The 17,631-nt window shown below is 57.1% G+C and overlaps 1 long non-coding RNA gene and 1 pseudogene across 2 annotated transcripts; both read left to right on the forward strand.

Annotated features, from left to right (window-relative positions):
- The first annotated feature begins 494 nt into the window (after nt 1–494).
- Nucleotides 495–17,315, forward strand: LOC101020061. 2 transcript variants are annotated; one of them, XR_002517425.2, is made up of 3 exons: nt 495–1,269; nt 5,283–5,400; nt 16,185–17,129. It is a non-coding gene; the product is annotated as an uncharacterized LOC101020061 (long non-coding RNA). The 2 variants fall into 2 exon arrangements; XR_004178026.1 differs by lacking the exon at nt 5,283–5,400 and having other exon boundaries at nt 16,185–17,315.
- On the forward strand, nt 1,268–3,760 carry LOC110741356 (annotated as a pseudogene).
- Nucleotides 17,316–17,631: the final 316 nt, after the last annotated feature.

The following is a 17,631-nucleotide window of genomic DNA, read 5'->3' on the forward strand; positions in this document are numbered from 1 at the left end:
CGCATAGGCACGTTACGCACAGGCACACAGACGTAGGCACAGACTCACACTCGGCCCCCACCCTGCGCCCTCCCCACTCACACTCGCTCACACTCATGCTCACACACCACCCCGCTCCCCGAAATCTGCTGAGCACCAATGGTTGGTGCGAGCGGGGTTGGGAACGGGAAGAAAAAAGCCCAAGACTCAGCCCAGGAAGAGGGGTGCGGTGGGGGGAGGGCGGGCGAGGGAAATGACAGCCCGCGGTCCCCCTCGAGTCCTGGCTCATGAATATTAATGCGGCGGTAATTAAAATGCAGGCACGCAGCAGGATGGATGCGGCTGCCTCCGGAGCGCGGGGGAGCGCGGCGTCTTTGCAAGCGGGTGGAGCCGGCTCCTCGCCGGCGAAAAGCGGGGCCGGGCTCCGGGGCCTGGGTCCGGGGCGGGCGGGAGGGGGGACATTTTTCGTGGTTCCGAGCGCCCCGTCCCGGTGTTCCCGCCCCCGCCCCGCGGCCGCCCCTCCGCGCCCTATCCCTGGCCGGGCCGCCCGCCAGGCCGCCGTTTCCCGGAGCCGGCCCCCTCCCGCCCTCGCGGCCGGCTGATGTCATCTGCACACAACTTTCCGCTTCCCGGCCCGTCTCGGGGCCCTGAGTCATCGCCGCCCCCGGCCCCGACGCTGGCCTGCGGCGTCTGTTTGTGCAGAGCGAGGCCCCGCCGGCCGGGCCTGACGTCAGGCTGGCAGGGCCTGGAACGGCCCCGCGCCGCTGCCCCCTGGGGGCAGGACAACACCGCTGGGGGCCGAGGGCAGGGCTCGCCCTCGGAATCCGGCTTCGAAGCCGGCGCCACCTTGTGCCGGCCGCCTGACCTGAGGCAACTCTGTGCTTTCAACTCTCTGAACTTCGGTTTCCTCATCTGCCAGTTGGCAGACGCTCAGCGAATCTTCCTAGACTCACGGGGCGAATTGTACAGTTGGGTAAATCGAGGCCCAGAGATGGGAAAAGGACCGTCCAAGGTCGTACAGCCACCCGGAATTACAGTTCCTTTCTGCCGGGTCACACGCTGCCTTCCACGTGTTACCTAAGAGAGCTTTCCAGCCTGTGCTGAGAAAACTGCCCTACATCGTCTGCAGCAGGACTGGGGCGCTGGAGCCCTGGTCAGGCCACTCTGCTTCTGGCCACAGTTTTCTCATCTCTAAAAAGGCGCGGTAACAATATAATGACCGTGTGGAGTCCCCCAGGATACAGGGTCAAAGGAGAGCACAACCATCGCAGTTTCAAGCCCATGGGGCAGGTGAGTCACTATTGTCACTACTGGGGTCACTGTTGAAGCCGCTAAGGTCACTGTTGAAGTCAGGTGAGAGGGCCCTCTTGGAGTCAGACCACCTGGGTTCAAATTCTGGCTCCTGCTTCCGGCTCCTTTCCTCTGACCGCCCCCCCGTGGGACCCGAACCCAGACCCCTTCCACGGTCACCACCGTCACGGTCCCACCTTTCAAGGTTTCAAACACCCCTCCCCTGTTTCTGGCAGGGGCTGTCCTCACTCCCTCTATGGCCTCTCCAGGCCCAGACTTCACCCTCAGGTCACCCTCACCCCTCGGTGCCCTCCAACCAGTGGGCCTGGGAAGACGTGTTCATGCTGGAAATGCCTGCCCAGCCCTTGCCCAGTTATACAGAGCAAGTGCTCCAGAAATATCCTGAGTCCCAGTTTACTGAGGGGAAACTAAGAACCTTCTGGCTACAGCTCTTGGGCTGAGCAGGGATCAGGCCCGGGTCTGGGATCCCAGGCCCTGCAGCCTCCCAGAGGCTTGGTTGAAAGCTCTGGCTCTCACTCCCCCACCTCCACCCAGCACCTGCCCGGTCCAGGCTCACCCCCCACCCCTCCACCTGGTCAGTGGTGGCTTGGCCTCCTCTCAGCCCCTCCATCCCTCTTGGCTGTACACACCCTCAAGCTAATGGAACTCAAACTGGTGGAGGAAGGCCTGCCCTGTCCCTCCCAGGCCCTGCCTCTCCCTCCCTGTCCCCAGCCTCACTGGACCACTTTCAAGTCCTCCAGTGCTGCGGGCTCCTTCTTCATGCCTCCAGGCCTTTGCACGTGCTGGTTCCTCTCCCATTTTCCTGGTTAACTCCTCCACCTCCATCCGAGCTAGGCTCTTCCCCTGGAGAGTGTCCCAGTTAGCACCACCCCACAACACACACACACACACCAGCATACACTCTCCACATCACAGGGACCACATCCCACACAAGCACGGTCACACTGCATGACACAGATCACAGGCACAAAAGTGCATGCTCTAGCGTGCATGCATGCACACACAGACACACACTCACACTCCATATGCTGATACACTTATCCCCCCACCACAACATCACACAGACCATTTGACACACTCCTCACGTCCTCTGGCCACACAGTAAACACACGCATACCACAGAGCTCATGTCTGGGCTGGCCTGGTGCCCTCCTCTGGGCTCCTGCCCCCAGCCTTGGCATTTACCCCCCATTAAGGGCAGGGACCAATCCATCTCCATTTTCCTCCGTTTCAGCTCAGGGCCCTGCACCAAGTCTCTCCCAGTTATTGCTTGGACCTGGACCCCTCCCACAGTCACCACTGTCACAGTCCCACCTCCTTCAAGGTCTCAAACACCCCTCCCCTGTTTCTGGCAGAAGCCGTTCTCACTCCCTCTATTGCCTCTCCAGGCCCAGACTTCCACCCTCAGGTCACCCTCACCTGGGCTTTGGGGTGCCACATACCCCGCCCCAGGCCCTGGCCTCTGGAATGGCTGGTGACTTGAACTGGGCCAGAGGCTTAAGCTCATGTCTGTCTGGAGCCTCAACTTTCTTCTCTGTAAAATGGGCTAACACTGAAAGCACCTTGCAGAATCTCAGCAGTGTCACAGTGGACATTGTTAGCGCGGCCAGCAGACTCCTGCTGGGCTGAGTTTGTGGGTAACCCAAGTCTGAGCAGGTACAGTTCCTCCCTCAGGTGAGTGTTCCGCCCCCAAGTGAGCATCCTGCTGCCCTTCCAGGCCCCTGGGACACTTAGTGCCGAGCCTTGGGGGTGGCGTATTTGGTCCGGGTTCCTGACAAGTGGCTGGGTTGTCTGTTCCCTCTTCAGGGGGAGCCTCCATGGGTGGCCTGGGCTCACATCGGCTCCTCCAGTCCAGCCGAGCACCCCCCTGGCTGCCCAGCCTGTTAAGGGAACTTGCTGAGCAGAACATTGAGCCCCTCCTGGTGGGTGACCAGAATCAGGAGAAGACAGAGGGGAGGTGGCAGGCCCCGGGATGGAGGGAGGGCAGCTGAGCCGTCTGCCCTCATCCTCCCTGCCCTTTGGGTGTTAGAACCCTTCCCATGGCCCAGCAGGAACCCAGCGGCTCACCTGAGCCCAGACTAAAGATGAGGCACTTTACCGCATATGCAGAGATGAGAAACAGGCCCGAGGAGGGAAGGGACTGGACACGGTGGAACAGCCACGGGCTGTGCCTGTGTTTCCATCCGCCTTCCTCCTGCCTGTGCTTGAGTCACGTGCTGGTGTGCAGGGAACAGGAAGACAGCCGCTGCCCTCACAGGCTCAGGGTCTAGCAGAGTCCACAGTGACCACAGGCGAATAAACAAAGGCAGTGAGACAGAGGTGGGCAAGGAGAGGTGCTGGGATGGGGAGCAAGGGAGTACCCATGCTCATGGGTATAAACACATGGACCCATATGCATGTCCCAGAGTTTCTTCCAGAACTTTTTTTTTTTTCCAAGACGGAGTCTTGTTCTATAGCCCAGGCTGGAGTTGCAGTGGCGCGACCTCGGCTCACGGCAACCTCCACCTCCTGGGTTCAAGCAATTCTCCTGCTTCAGTCTCCCGAGTAGCTGGGATTACAGGCACATACCACCATGCCTGGCTAATTTTTGTATTTTTAGTAGAGACGGGGTTTCACCATGTTGGCCAGGCTGGTATCGAGCTCCCATCCTCAGGTGATCCGCCCGCCTCGGCCTCCCACAGTGCTGGGATTACAGGTGTGAGCCACTGCACCTGACCCTTTCTAGAACTTCTCTATTTACTCTCCCATCTACACAGAACACCTTTGCCCAAGGCTGGGGGCAGAGTGGTTAAGAGCCAAATCTAGACTCCTTGCTGTGTGACCTCGGCCAGGTCACTGTCCCCCCCATGCCTCCCTGTCATGTCCTCTTCTAAAAAATGGACAGCCCTCAGGACTGTCGCTGAAGGGTCTGTGAGATGACTGTGAAGCTTTTGGTGTGGGGACCCAAGCTCAACCCTGCCCCAAGTACTGTCCCCCAACCCAACTGCAGTACTCGGCCTCCTCAACTTCTAGCCTGCAGTCTCTGCCTGAACCCCAGCACCTGGCAGTTCAGCTCAGTTCATTTACCTGGCCCGGCCTGGGTTCCTACGAGAAGAAGGCGGGTCACGATGACAAGACTGCTGGGGACGACTGGGTCCTTGGCCAGGTACTCAGGTCTGCAGCCTAAATCATGGCAAGCTATTTCCCAGCCACCCAACTCTTGGGCATCCCTGCAGGACCTCTACAGGGAGTCCTTGGCTCCCTGAAGGATGGATCATCAGAGGAGCTGCCAGGCTGTCAGAGCTGGAAGGGACCTCAGGGATCACCACTGTGGCCAACCCCCCACTGCACACACAGAAAAGCTGCAGCTCAGAGCCAGACACAGTGGCTCACGCCTGTAATCCCAGCACTTTGGGAGGCCAAGGCAGGCGGATCACCTGAGGTCAGGAGTTTGAGACTAGCCTGGCCAACATGAAGAAACCCCGTCTCTACTAAAAAATACAAAATTAGCTAGGTGTGGTGGCACATGCTTGTAATCCCAGCTACTCAGGAGGCTGAGGCAGGAGAATTACTTGAACCCGGGAGGCAGAGGTTGCAGTGAGCCAAGATCACGCCACTGCACTCCAGCCTTGGCAAAAAGAGCGAAACTCCATCTAAAAAAAAAAAAAAAGAAAAGAAAAGCTGCAGCTCAGAGAAGTGGAGACAGTGGTGCCCAGGGACCCACAGCAAGGCCTTGGCCCAGCTGGGGCTAGACGGGAAGACGTGGTTCAGCATTGGAACTCCACGGCCTGGGTTCAAATCGGGGTCTGTCACTGGGCAGCTGTGAGTCTAAGTCTCTGAACTTCTCTGTGCCTTAGTGTCCTCATTCTGTAGAGTGGAGATAGTAATCATTCCTGTTTCTAAGTCTGTTGTGAGAAATAAGCGAACTAATACATATGATATGCTTAAAAGCAGAGCCCGGGACACAGTGAGCATACAATAGACATTAGCTGCCATGGTCTCTTGATTTCAAGCCCAGTGCAGGTGCATGTGACTCATGAAACTTCAGTGACATCTGCTCTGTGCCAGACACTGAAGATGGAGCAGCGAACAGCACTGACCCAACCTGCCCTCCTGTTGCCTACAGGCCAGGTAGGAAACACACTGGAAACTGACAACTCCATGTGCTCATCGCCATGTGGTTTCTGCTGGTCTGGGGAGCCAGGGACAAAGAGCAGAAAACATGGTTCCAGGTAGAGGGGGTAGTGCGCATGAAGACCATGAGGCAGAAATGACACAAAACTGAATTGGAGAGAAGGCCCAAATGGCTAGAGCTCAGAACCCAAGGAGAGGAGAAGGGAAGAGAGGAGGGACATCCAGAGCCTGGAGAATGATATGTAGACAGCCCGGGAACCAGCGCTGGTTAGAGAGGGAAGGAAGCCCAAAGCCTGCATCTTTGCATTTTAGAAAGATCTGACTGGCTGACCTGAGGAGGGCAGATAGGAGGTTAGGGTGGCAGAGCGGGGTGGGGGGGTAGGCAGATAGTTGGGGCTAGGAGCCCAGGGAGCAGGCAGGGCGTGGAGCAGCCGGATAAGGGGGATAAGGGTGGGGGGCAGTGGGGACAGGGTAAAGGGAGCTGACTCATTGAAGTGGGAAGCTCCCCAGGGTTGGCATTTGGCTGGGGCGTGGGGGATCTGACTGGGGCGGGGGTACGTGGCTGCAGGTGACGGTCAAGAGCAAGCTCAAGGAGGGAGGGAGACCCCATGTCCAGCTCTGACCACCCCAGCTGCTGCAGCACCCGGGGGCCCTCGGCCCACAGACTTGAGCCCTGTGCTTTCGAGAGCAGCACTCCTGGACTGGGGAGACATTTCCAGCTGGAGCCATGGGCCCCTTGACCATGATCTGGCATCTGGGGCCCTGGAGTTCCCTGTTCAATGACCTCAGCCTGTGTCGTGGGTGCATTCTCCTGAGGGTTGTCTGAGCCACCCGTTTGGGCACCCTTAAGCCCCAGGAGTGACCAGGAGGTGGCTGTTGGCAGGGGGTGTGGACAGAACATGTGCTTACAGCCTGGAGTGCCTACACCTGAGCATGCACAGCCCCTCAGGGAAAAGAACAGAACCTGGGGCAAAAAGGAAAGAAGAGTGTGAAGCTGGAGAGGCCAGAGGCTGAGGCTGGCTCCCCACCCCCACCCTCCCACCTGCTATAGCTCCTCCTGCGGTCTCCGGTCTCCGAGGAGCCTGATAATTCTAAACACAAACCCAGCCTTCCAGGTGTGTTTGTCCTTATGAAAGTGTATTTATCAAGGAAGGAGGACAGAACATTTTTTTTTCGAGATGGAATTTCGCTTTTGTTGCCCAGGCCGGAGTGAAGTGGTGCGATCTTGGCTCACTGCAACCCCCACCTCCCTGGTTCAAGCGATTCTCCTGCCTCAGCCTCCCGAGTAGCTGGGATTACAGGCATGCACCACCACACCCAGCTAATTTTGTGTTTTTAGTAGAGACGGGGTTTCTCCATGTTGGTCAGGCTGGTCTCGAACTCCCGACCTCAGGTGATTTGCCCACCTCGGCCTCCCAAAGTGATGGGATTACAGGCGTGAGCCGCCGTACCAGGCAACAGAACATATTTTATTTAGCAGTTTGTTAGCTTGATTTATAACTTGTAAATACCTAGACATGAGGTATGTGGGCCTCAGCTTGCACTCCTGCCCCAGGCTGACCCCTGGTGCGGCCCAGAGAGAAGCCGCCTCCCTGGGCTGACCCCTAACCAGCAGGCTGACTCCCAGGGGATCCTGCAGGCTTCTTCAGAGCTTCCTACCCCATGCACCCTCACAGGACTCAGTCCAGCCCCCTGCCTTTGTCTGAGGGTCCTCCTGCCTCCCCGTTAGAGGGTTCAACTCCAGCCCCTCCCTGCCCTCGCCCTTCTTCCTGTCCCTTGTCCCTGGAGGTCCTGGGCTTTCCAGCTTGTCACTGGTTTTATTTGGCCACAGTGGCATGTGTCACCAGCTGACCAGCTGGGTATGAGTCCTGTCCCTCCTTCGGGAGAGATGGAGAGCTCCTAGAAGCAGCGCCTCCCAGCAGAAGCAGAATCTTGCCCTGGGGAGGAGTACAGCTCAGAACTCGAAACTCGGGATCAAATCTCAGCTCTGTGACTTTCTTGATGGGTGACCTTGGGAGGCAGCTTTGCTGCTTTGAGCCCTGTTTCCTCCTCGGAAAACCCATAATAACAACTGTACCTCTTGCAGTGAGGAGACAAGGTGGAATGGAACGCAGAGCCCACGTGTGCCTGGCACTTGGCAAGTACACCGGGAAGGATTGGGAAGGGCAGGAGTTACATCATTCACCTCTGTTTACAGCTAAGCAAACTAGCGGAGGCTCAGCGAGGTGAAGCCAGTCCCCAAGGTCACACAGCCGGCCGCGGGCCAGGGGCCCAAGACGTAGTTGTCTGACCTGTGCTCTAACCACTGTACTCTCTGGCCTCGAGACGGCTCCCACATTACCTTTCCCTGTTCTCCGTGGCCCTCCAGCGCCTGAAAGCCGCTTGGGGGCCGCGGAGGCAGGTGGCATGGCCAGGGCAGAGTCCGCAGGGCAGAAAGGGTTAAGGGGCTCCGCCGCATTGGGCCGTCCTTCAAGGGGGGAACTAGCCAATGAGAGCGCGCCGCGATGAGGTAATGCCGAGACCACGCGGAGTGGGCGGGACTGGCGGGGACCCCGCAGAGCTCCGCGCTTCTTCTCTCCCCACCTACTTCTCACCTTTGACCTTGATGTACCCCGCCCCTCCCCCAACCTTACCCCTGCAGAAACGCCCGAACTGAAAGTCTCGGCTCCAGGGCCGCGGGCATCCCTTAGTCTGGGACAGGAACCGAGAGACGTCCCGGCCTCAGTCACACCTTCTGGGCCTCAGTTTCCCTTTCTGCAAGGAGAGTGGGTGATCGCTAAAGACCCTACCAGCTGTGGACGTCCTTGGATCCCAGGACAGTTTTCAGTCCTTCCTTGCCCTTGGCCCGAACTTGAACGGCCCCAGCCCCGGCTCCCCTCAGGCAGTGCCCAGTGCCAGGGACCTAGAAGTCCCCCGGGCCACAGGGAGGGAGCCTAACCGGCCCAGCCACGCCCTCCATGTGGCCCGGACCCATCCCCTGGGTATCGCACCTGGCGCGCCCACCGATGCCACCAAGCTCTGCTAGCTGCACCAGCAGCAGGACCTGCCGGCGTGGCGGTCAGAGGTCAACATTCATCCCACCGCCAGTAAGAATCGAGGGCCTGCCGCGTGCGGCTCAGGGCTTCGTCCTGAGCCGTGTCCCGGGGCCGCCTGCTCCCGCCACCCCTCCCCGCGGGCCTGCAGAGAGCCCGTCCGCCCCGTTCGCGCGGTCCGGGCACGAAGCGGTTAACGCCTTTCCAGCCGAGCTGGCACCGCGCGGCCGGGCTTATTAGTCAGCTCGCGGGGAGGCGGCGAGGGGAGGGGAGGGGCTCGAGTGGAGAACCGCAGAAAGCTATTCTCAGGGGCTCCCGAGTGTGGGGAGGGCGGCTCAGCAGGAGCTGCTGCTTCCCAGAAAGTTGATTATTTTTAACCCAGGAAGAAGAAAGGAAGGAGGCGAGGGAGAAGGACTCAGAGAAAAGAGGAGAGGAAAAGAGAGGAGAGGAGAGGAGAGAAGTGGGGGCGGGGGAGGTCCGGGAAGGGGAATGGGGAGAGGGGAGGGAACGGGAAAGAGAGCAGGAGAGGAGGGGAGAAGGAGGGGAGCCAGCGGGGTGATGGAGGGAGAGAGAAAGGCAGAGCCCAGTTGGAGCTGGAGAAGCCAGCTGGCAGGGCTTGGGGAGGAGGAATGGATGCCGAGCGGGCACTGCCACCTTTCCCGTACCCCTGGGGCTCTGTGGGGCTCCATCCTGGCCTCCTGGTGCCCCAGCTGAGAGCAGCCCTCCAGCCTCATCAACCAGGCCCCAGGGGCACTGGGCTTGGGGGAGTGGAAGGCACAAGGCAGCTGCAGCCCTGTCCTGGGGGCTCTCCAGCCAATATGTCCTTGCCCTTGGGGTGACCACTGGGACACAGGGCTTGGGAGCCCTAGGGGAGGGGCAAGGAGGCCTCCCCTGATACCCCAGGGAGGGTTTCCTGGAGGAGAGGGTGGGAGGGACTGGGGCTCCCTTTTTCCTGCCTCTGGGTGGAGCCAGGCTGAAAACCAAACCTACAGAGGGCCCCACAAGGGTGCTGGGGGCACAGTCACAAACAAGACAGCCACAGCCAGGCCCCCACAGAGCAGTCCTGCAGGAGAGATGGTAGCTGCACAAATCGTGATGAATAAGGCATTAAAGAATGACAAGGGGGTAGCGGGCAGGGAGCGCTGGTCCCCTGGGCCTGGCCTCCGCAGAGGTCGCAGAAGACCTCCCGGAAGAGGGTGCCTGAGGACCAGGGTGGCTGATGAGGGGAGGAGAGACTGGTGGAGGCGAAAGGGACAGGGGTGGTCTGGATGGGGACCCCCAGGCCACAGACCTAAGAGCTTGAGAGGGGATCAGTATGACCAGAGGCAGGGAGGGGGACATCTGGCCTGAGACCAGCCCTTGTCTTATGGTGGCCGGAAGCTTGGGAAGGGTTTTATAGAGAAAAGAGACTAGATCGCCAAAGCTTACTCAGAATAGTAGAGACAAGAGTGGACACAGAAGCCAGTTGGGAGTGTCGCACTGAGATCCAGGGGAGATGGTGGCAGCCGGCTGAGACAGTGTGGGAGGTACAGGGGACAGGGCATGGTGTGGCATGGCTAGAGGGTGAAGGAGGCCACGGAGGGGTTGGGGAGGCTCCTTGCACCCTGGCATGTGCAGTGGGTGGATGCTGATGCTGTCCCCGAGGCAGAGGACAGCATTGGGGAGCAGGTTCATGGGAGACCAGGCATATGTTTTGGGACAAAGTGGGGGCAGCCAGGAACAGTGTGCCAGAGGGAGGAACAGCTTGAGCAAAGGCACAGAGAGGAGACAGGCAAAGAGAACCACATGTGGCATGGTGGGACATGCCGGAATCTTCCAGAGAGGTGGGCCTCTGATGCAAACAGATGAGTCTGCCCTGGATCTGCAGGCAGTGGACAGCTGCGGGCGTGTGGGAGCGGGGGAGGGGAAGGGAGCTTTCAGCTCTAGACACAGTCATGGTGCCCAGCAACCGGGGACCCAGGCTGGTGGGGGGGAGTGTCACTGGGACAGGTGGCAGGGCCCTAGCTCTGGGACAGCATGTGTGTGTGAGAGTGAGTGTAAGAGTATGAGAGTGAGTATGAGAGTGTGTGTGTATGAGTGTGTATATGAATGTGTGTGTGAGTGTATGAGTGTGTGTGAGAGTGTGTATGTGTGTGAGTGTGAATGTGTGTGTGAGTGTAGATGTGAGTGTGCATGAGTGTATAAGTGACTGTGAGTGAGTGTGTGTGAGACTGAGTGTCCTTTGCACTAAGTGCCCTGCGCTCCACTTGAGGCACAACCCTAGGACACCTCCAACCTCTCCAGGACCAGGGAATGGCCCAGCCAGGCCAGACCAGGAAATGATGGATGGAGGAGGGCCTAGGCTGCTGCTCTGAAAATCCACCCCCAACCCTGGCCACTCTGGAACCCTGGAGCAGCATCTGAGCCCCTTCCCAAGGAGCCCAGTGACTGGAAGGCAGCGTCCAGGGCCACCCGTGCAGCATCCAGGACCTGTCTGTCCTCTCACAGCATGGAGCTTGGGGTTCCTGAGCTTGGAGCTGCCTGTAATACCAGGATTAGTGGCTCAGCCGAGGTCAGTTTCAGACAGTGGCTAGGGTAGTGGCCTGGGCTGTGGGAGGAGGATGAAGGTCTAGACAGTTACAGAGACCCTGGGAGGCCCAGAGAAAGTGGACGCCAGAGAGGAACCCAAAGTCCCAGAAATTGCAAAAAATGCCAGGGAGAGGAGGAGAGAGAAAAAGGCCACGCGGCAGCCCTGAGCCTGAGAGCATGTGCTACAGTTTGTCTGTGGGTCTGTTGAGTTTGGCCCAGTGGCTCTGAGCTGACTCTGCAGCCACAAAAACTTAGGACCTGGAAGGTCCCATCCAGCACAGGAAGGACTCTCCCTGGGATGGAAGCAAAGAGGAAAAAAGGAAGTACTGAATCCACACATAGAGGACAAGGGGCTCCGATCCTCCGTGGCTCTGAACCTACCTGCGACTCCCGGACCACACAAGACGATGGCATTCCCACCCCCAGCAGTGCAACAGAAAGTCACAGTTAAGGGACAAACCTGAATCCAAACCCGTTGCTGACTGGCAAGTGTCTTTGGCCTCTGTCTGCCTCAGTTTCTTCACCTGCAAAATGGGGATGATAATAATGGTTCCTCTGTCCTCAGGGGCAGAGAAACAATGGAAGTAAGCCCCTTAGTTAAGGAAGTAGCCTGTCCTGGGTCCGTTGGGGCCCCGAAATGTCCCCAACAGTATAAGGGCATGAGTCCTCCAAGATGGAAGATAATTAGACTTACCACGATCTAACCATGGGTCAGTGCTTTTATTTATTTATTTATTTATTTATTTATTTATTTATTTATTTGAGACAGAGTCTTGCTCCATCACCCAGGCTGGAGTGCAATGACGCAATCTCAGCTCACTGCAACCTCCGCCTCCCAGGTTCAAGCCATTCTAATGCCTCAACCTGCCAAGTGACTGGGATTACAGGTGCACGCCACCATGCCCAGCTAATTTTTTTTTCTTTTTTTGAGATGGAGTTTCGCTCTTGTTGCCCAGGGTAGAGTGCAATGGCGCCATCTCAACTCACCGTAACCTCTGCCTTCCAAGTTCGAGCGATTCTCCTGCCTCAGCCTCCCGAGTAGCTGGAATTACAGGCATGCGCCACCACGCCCAGCTAATTCTGTATTTTTAGTAGAGACGTGGTTTCTCCATGTTGGTCAGGCTGGTCTCGAACTCCCGACTTCAGGTGATTTGCCTGACTCGGTCACCCAAAGTGCTGGGATTACAGGCGTGAGCCACCGTGCCCAGCCGATTTTTTGTATTTTTTTTTTTTTTTTTTTTGAGACGGAGTCTCGCTCTGTCACCCAGGCTGGAGTGCAGTGGCCGGATCTCAGCTCACTGCAAGCTCCGCCTCCCGGGTTCACGCCATTCTCCTGCCTCAGCCTCCCGAGTAGCTGGGACTACAGGCGCCTGCCACCTCGCCCAGCTAAGTTTTTGTATTTTTAGTAGAGACGGGGTTTCACTGTGTTAGCCAGGATGGTCTCGATTTCCTGACCTCGTGATCTGCCCGTCTCGGCCTCCCAAAGTGCTGGGATTACAGGCTTGAGCCACCGCGCCCGGCCATGTATTTTTATTAGAGATAGGGTTTCACTGGGTTGTCCAGGCTGGTCTCAAACTCCTGACGTCAAGTGATCCGCCTGTCTCAGCCTCCCAAAGTACTGGGATTACAGGCGTGAGCCACCGCGCCTGGCCCAGGCAGTGTTCTTTTTCCTGTTTTGCAGACGAGAAGACCAAGGCTCAGAGAAATCTGTAGTCAGCCCAGAGCTATATATACAGCAGGAAGGTGGGGGAATCGCAATTCAAACTCTCGGGCCTGCTGTCTCCCTGGGAATTCGGTTCTCACTGCCTCCATATAAAGAAATACACGTGCAGGAAGCGGCCCAGAGCACCCTCCTCTCCCTCCCAAAAACCCACACAGTGATCCTGGCCAAGCCCCCTGGGTCCAGGAGGAGCCATGTCCCCATTAGGCATCTCTGAGCTGTGCTTTCACATTGGGGTCCCCCCCGCAGGGCTGGTGGAACACAAAGAGGGGTGGCCAAGGCAGAGAAAGAACCCGACAGGCCAGGAGCCGGCTTTTCTCCCTGCTTTCTTCCTCCCTTGCTTCTTTGTTAAGCTCCCTTTCAGCTGAACCGGCAGAGCCTGGGTGTTCCGAGCTGACAATAATTGCTGCGTCTAGACAGTGTCTGGTATGAGGCCTCCCTCTCCGCGCCTCGCCGGCCTCCCCGAGGCTCCTATTCCCAGCCCTGCTGGCCCCTGCTCTGCGCCCTCCGTTTCCCACACCCCTGCCCCTCTCTGGCTGCCCAGGGTGCCCTGTCCTGCCTCCCTCCTGCTCTAGGCCTCCCTCGAATTTTCAATCCTTGCATCTCTTCCTCCCTCCCCAGCCTCACCCCAGGCACTGGCCCCATTCCCTCCCACAGCCTGAAATTCAGGGAACAAAGGTGGTTTTGCATCTGGCTGTGGCTGGGAGACCTTCGAAGGAGGCTGAGCCAGGCAAACCCTCCCCTCCCAGCTCTTGGCCCCGCCAGGAGCCAGAGACTCACATTGCTGGCTTCCGGCCTGATCTGGGAAGTTCTGGGATTGATACATGAAACAGCCTTAAGGCTCCTTCCCTCATCTTCCTATCTGACCTGGAAGGGAACCCAGAGAAATCAACGCAGAAAAGACTTAGGACAGATACAAGGAAGCACTTCCTGGTGACGCTGACTGGCAGACACGAATGGAATGGTTTTAAGAGCTTCAGGGGACAGGAATTCAGGCTTCACAAGGTCTAAGAGTTCCTCCTGCCCGGCTCAGATCTGCAGCTCTGGAAGTTTCCCCAGAAGTCAGAGTCTCTTCACTGGTATCAGATGCTCAGGGTGACCCTGATATAATAACAACCACAGCCAGCATTTGCCCGGCCCTTTCCTTGCATCAAGCGCTGTGCAAACTCTACATGCATATCAATTGATGTCATCCTCTCCAGGACCCTGAGAGACAGAATAAGCTTATGATTAGTTCCGTTTTACAGATGAGGAAACTGAGACACAGAGGGGTTAAGTAACTTGCCCAAAGTCACCCAGCCAGGAGAGGAGAAGCCAAGATTTGAAGCCACAGAGGTTGACTCCAGAGCTCCAATAGCGACTGATGATAGGAACACGAAATACTTAAAATCATCTACCCGGGACTGGGATGAGCCCTTGGCGTCTAGTGTTTCCTTGCATCTCACAAGGCTGTTAAGATCCAGGGTTATGCCCACTATATAGATGAAAAGAGAAGAGCCTGGGGCTGCAGGCTGTGACCAGATGGTGACGTAACTCCATGTCTGAAAGGCCGAGCAATCCAGGCTACTGGACTGGACTCACCATGGAGTGGGAGCTTAATACACGTGTGGGACCATTTCCCACTCCTTCCTTCTGGGCTTGCTTGGGCACCTCCTGCCCTGATCAAGCTGGGGGAGATAGAGGCCAATGTGGGTGCGGCTCTGTCCTCAGGAGACCATGGCCTAGAGGAGACTGGCAAAGCAGCCAGCTTCAATCTGGAGGAGGAATTGTGATGATGCAAGGGATATGGGACCTCTGGGAGCCAACAGGAGGGACCCTAAATCCAAGAGGGCTTCCTAGAGGAGGTGGAATCAACATGGCTTCCTGACAGATGAGTAAAAGTTAGGCGGGCCAATAGGGGAGAGAAGTGTTCCAGGAAGAGGAAATCCACACATAAGAAGGTCTTGAAGTGAGAGAACAGGGTAATCTAGAAGAACTAGAGAAACTTAAGCAGCTGTGTCAGGTCAAACAGTGGGTGGGAATCACAGGGCTGGAGCCCAGCTGATCAGGAAGGCCGTTGAGTGCCAGGTTGAGAGCTGGGACTTATCCTCAGTCAGGGAGGCCTACTGGGAGACTGCTCTGAGAATCCAGGCAAGCGAGGCTGTGTTGACTGTGAGGATGTGGAATGGAGTGGGGCCGGAGGACTGGAGAGGCCCTCAAGAGTTGTAAAAACAGAGTCTCCTCTGATGTGGATCTGGCCTGCAAGTGTGATGCTGTTCCAGACACAGAGAACACCATGGACAAAGGCTTTCTTTTCTTTTTTTTTTCTAGACGGAGTCTTGCTCTGTCGCCAGGCTGGAGTTCAGTGGCGCCATCTCGGCTCACTGCAAGCTCCTCACCTGGGTTCACGCCTCCTGCCTCAGCCTCCTCCTGAGTAGCTGGGACTACAGGCTTCCACCACCGCTTCCTCGCTAATTTTGTATTTTAGTAGAGACGTAATTGTGGTCTCGATCTCTGACTTTTGTGGTCCTCACTGCCTCCAAAGTGCTGGGATTAAAAGGAGCCACCCAAGGCCTGCCTTCTTTTTTCTAGACGGGTCTGCAAGCTCTGTCGCCAGGCTGAGTTCAGTGGCGTGGTATTTGGCTCACTGCAAACCCTCCTCCTCCCAGGTTCAAGCATTCTCCTGCCTTCAGCCTCCCAAATAGCTGGGATTACAGGATGTGTGTGCCACTAGCCCCAGCAGTTTTTTGTTTTTTTGAGACGAGTCTCGGCCTGTCGCCCAGGCTGAGTGCAGTGCCCGATCTCGCTCACTGTGCAGCCTCGGCCCCATGTTCATTTATTCTCCTGCCTCTAGCCTCCGAGTAGCTGGAACTGAGGCTCTGCCACCACACCCGGGCTAATTTTTGTATTTTTTAGTAGAGACGGGAGCCACTGTGTTACCAGGATGGTCTCGATCTCCTGACCTCGTGATCTGCCTGCCTCGGCCTCCCAAAGTGCCGGGATTACAGGCGTGAGCCACCACGCCTGGCCAATTTTTGTATTTTTAGTAGAGACAGGGTTTCACCATGTTGGCCAGGTTGGTGTCAAACTCCTGACCTCAGGTGATTTTCAGCCTTGGCCTCCCAAAGTGCTGGGATTACAGGCGTGAGCCACTGCACCCGGCCAGACAAAGGCTTTCAACCGGTGGGCAGCCTGGTGTGCTCCAGGAGGAGGAGGACACCCGGGAAAGACACTGGGGCCAGGGACTGAACTACCTTTGGAAGCAAGTAGGAGCAACATGGAAGGTTTGCTGGCTCAGGAAGGAGGATTAATTGGAACGATTAAGCTGGAAGCTCTGTAAGATGGATTAGATGGGCAAACTTGGAGGCAGGAAGGCTGGGAGGAGGCTGCTGCTATGTGATTTTTCTTCCCCAACAGGTTCCCAGTCCCTGATTTCTGGCCACCCCGCCCTTACAGTGAGTCATTTTGTTTTTGTTTTTTAGAAACGAGGTCTCGCTGTGTTACCCGGGCTGGAGTGCAGTGGCTACTTACAGGCATGATCATAGCACACTGCAGCCTCGAACTCCTGGACTAAAGCAGTTCTCCTGCCTCAGCCTCCAAAGCAGCTGGGACTGCAGACACGCACCACAGACAGAGCCCAGCCTGAGTCATTCTGATTCTGTAACTGGCTTCCTCTCGGTGAGCTGGCTCACACCCTCCACCCCCAGCTGGAGAAGGAAAGAGGATGCTCACCGTTCATTCCTCATGCAGACCATCGATGGAAATGTCAGATAGTGCGAGTCCACGCCTGAACACCTCTGGGGTCCGCTCTGGGACTGACACTGGCAGATTCATCGATGAGCTCCCGCCTGCCACCTCTGGGCCTGCATTGCGGTGATATGGCCAAGGGCCTGGGTCTTCAATTCTCCAGACTTGCCGAATGCACAGCGCAGGCTTCGTCGGCAACTGCAGACAAGCAGAGGCAGCACCTGGGCTCTGCCTGTGCCTGGTACAGTGAGGCGAGGGTGGGGGTAGGAATGAGGGTCCTCTCCGTGCAAGGGGGGAAGATAGAAGAACAGAATTTCACCCTAACATAGTGTCTTTAGACCATGAAATGCTGTGCTCCTGTTAGTCTGATATCAGGGGCTTGCAGCCTGGCAAGGGAAAAGAAAAACAGGCTGAGGCACGTGATAGAAGACAGGCAGGGATGCCACAATCATAACCATGGCAAAGACCAGGATCAGACAGGCCCACCATCTCTGACCCCAAATCCCTGGGCAGATGGTTCCAGAACTCAGAATTTTCCCAGTTTTAGAAAGATGGGGCCAGGTGCAGTGGCTCACGCCTGTAATCCCAGCACTTTGGGAGGATGAGGTGGGTGGATCACCTGAGGTCAGGAGTTCGAGACCAGCCTGGCCAACATGGTGAAACCCTGTCTCTACTAAAAATACAAAAAACTACACACACACACACACAAACTTAGCTGGGTGTGGTGGTGCATGCCTGTAATCGCAGCTACTTGGGAGGCTGAGGCAGGAGAATTCCTTGAACCCGGGAGGCAGAGGTTTCGGTGAGCCAAGATCGAGCCACTGCACTCCAGTCCGGGCAACAGAGCAAGAGTCCATTCCCCCTCCCCAAAAAAAGAAAGATGATGTGATACACATCACATATTTCCTGACACCCCCAACCAAACACATTTATGCGACTGTTGCAAAGCAGACGAGGAAAGATTCTAAATAGGCTCTGCATCTCAGTTTTCTCATCCCTGCAATGGGGCAATGGTGGTATGCACCTCCCAGGGCTGTTCGGAGAATCTGATGCCTCCCATTGCACTGGTGAGCCTGGCACAGGCACAGGTCCCACCCCAGGCCCTTTGGACTGGCTGTTCCTTTGGTCTGGAACATTCGTCCCGATACCTCCTGAGAGGGCTCCCTCACCTCCTTCAGGGCA

The sequence above is a fragment of the Papio anubis genome, chromosome 13, assembly GCF_008728515.1.
Source record: "Papio anubis isolate 15944 chromosome 13, Panubis1.0, whole genome shotgun sequence".
In the NCBI taxonomy this organism is placed as follows: Eukaryota; Metazoa; Chordata; class Mammalia; order Primates; family Cercopithecidae; genus Papio; species Papio anubis.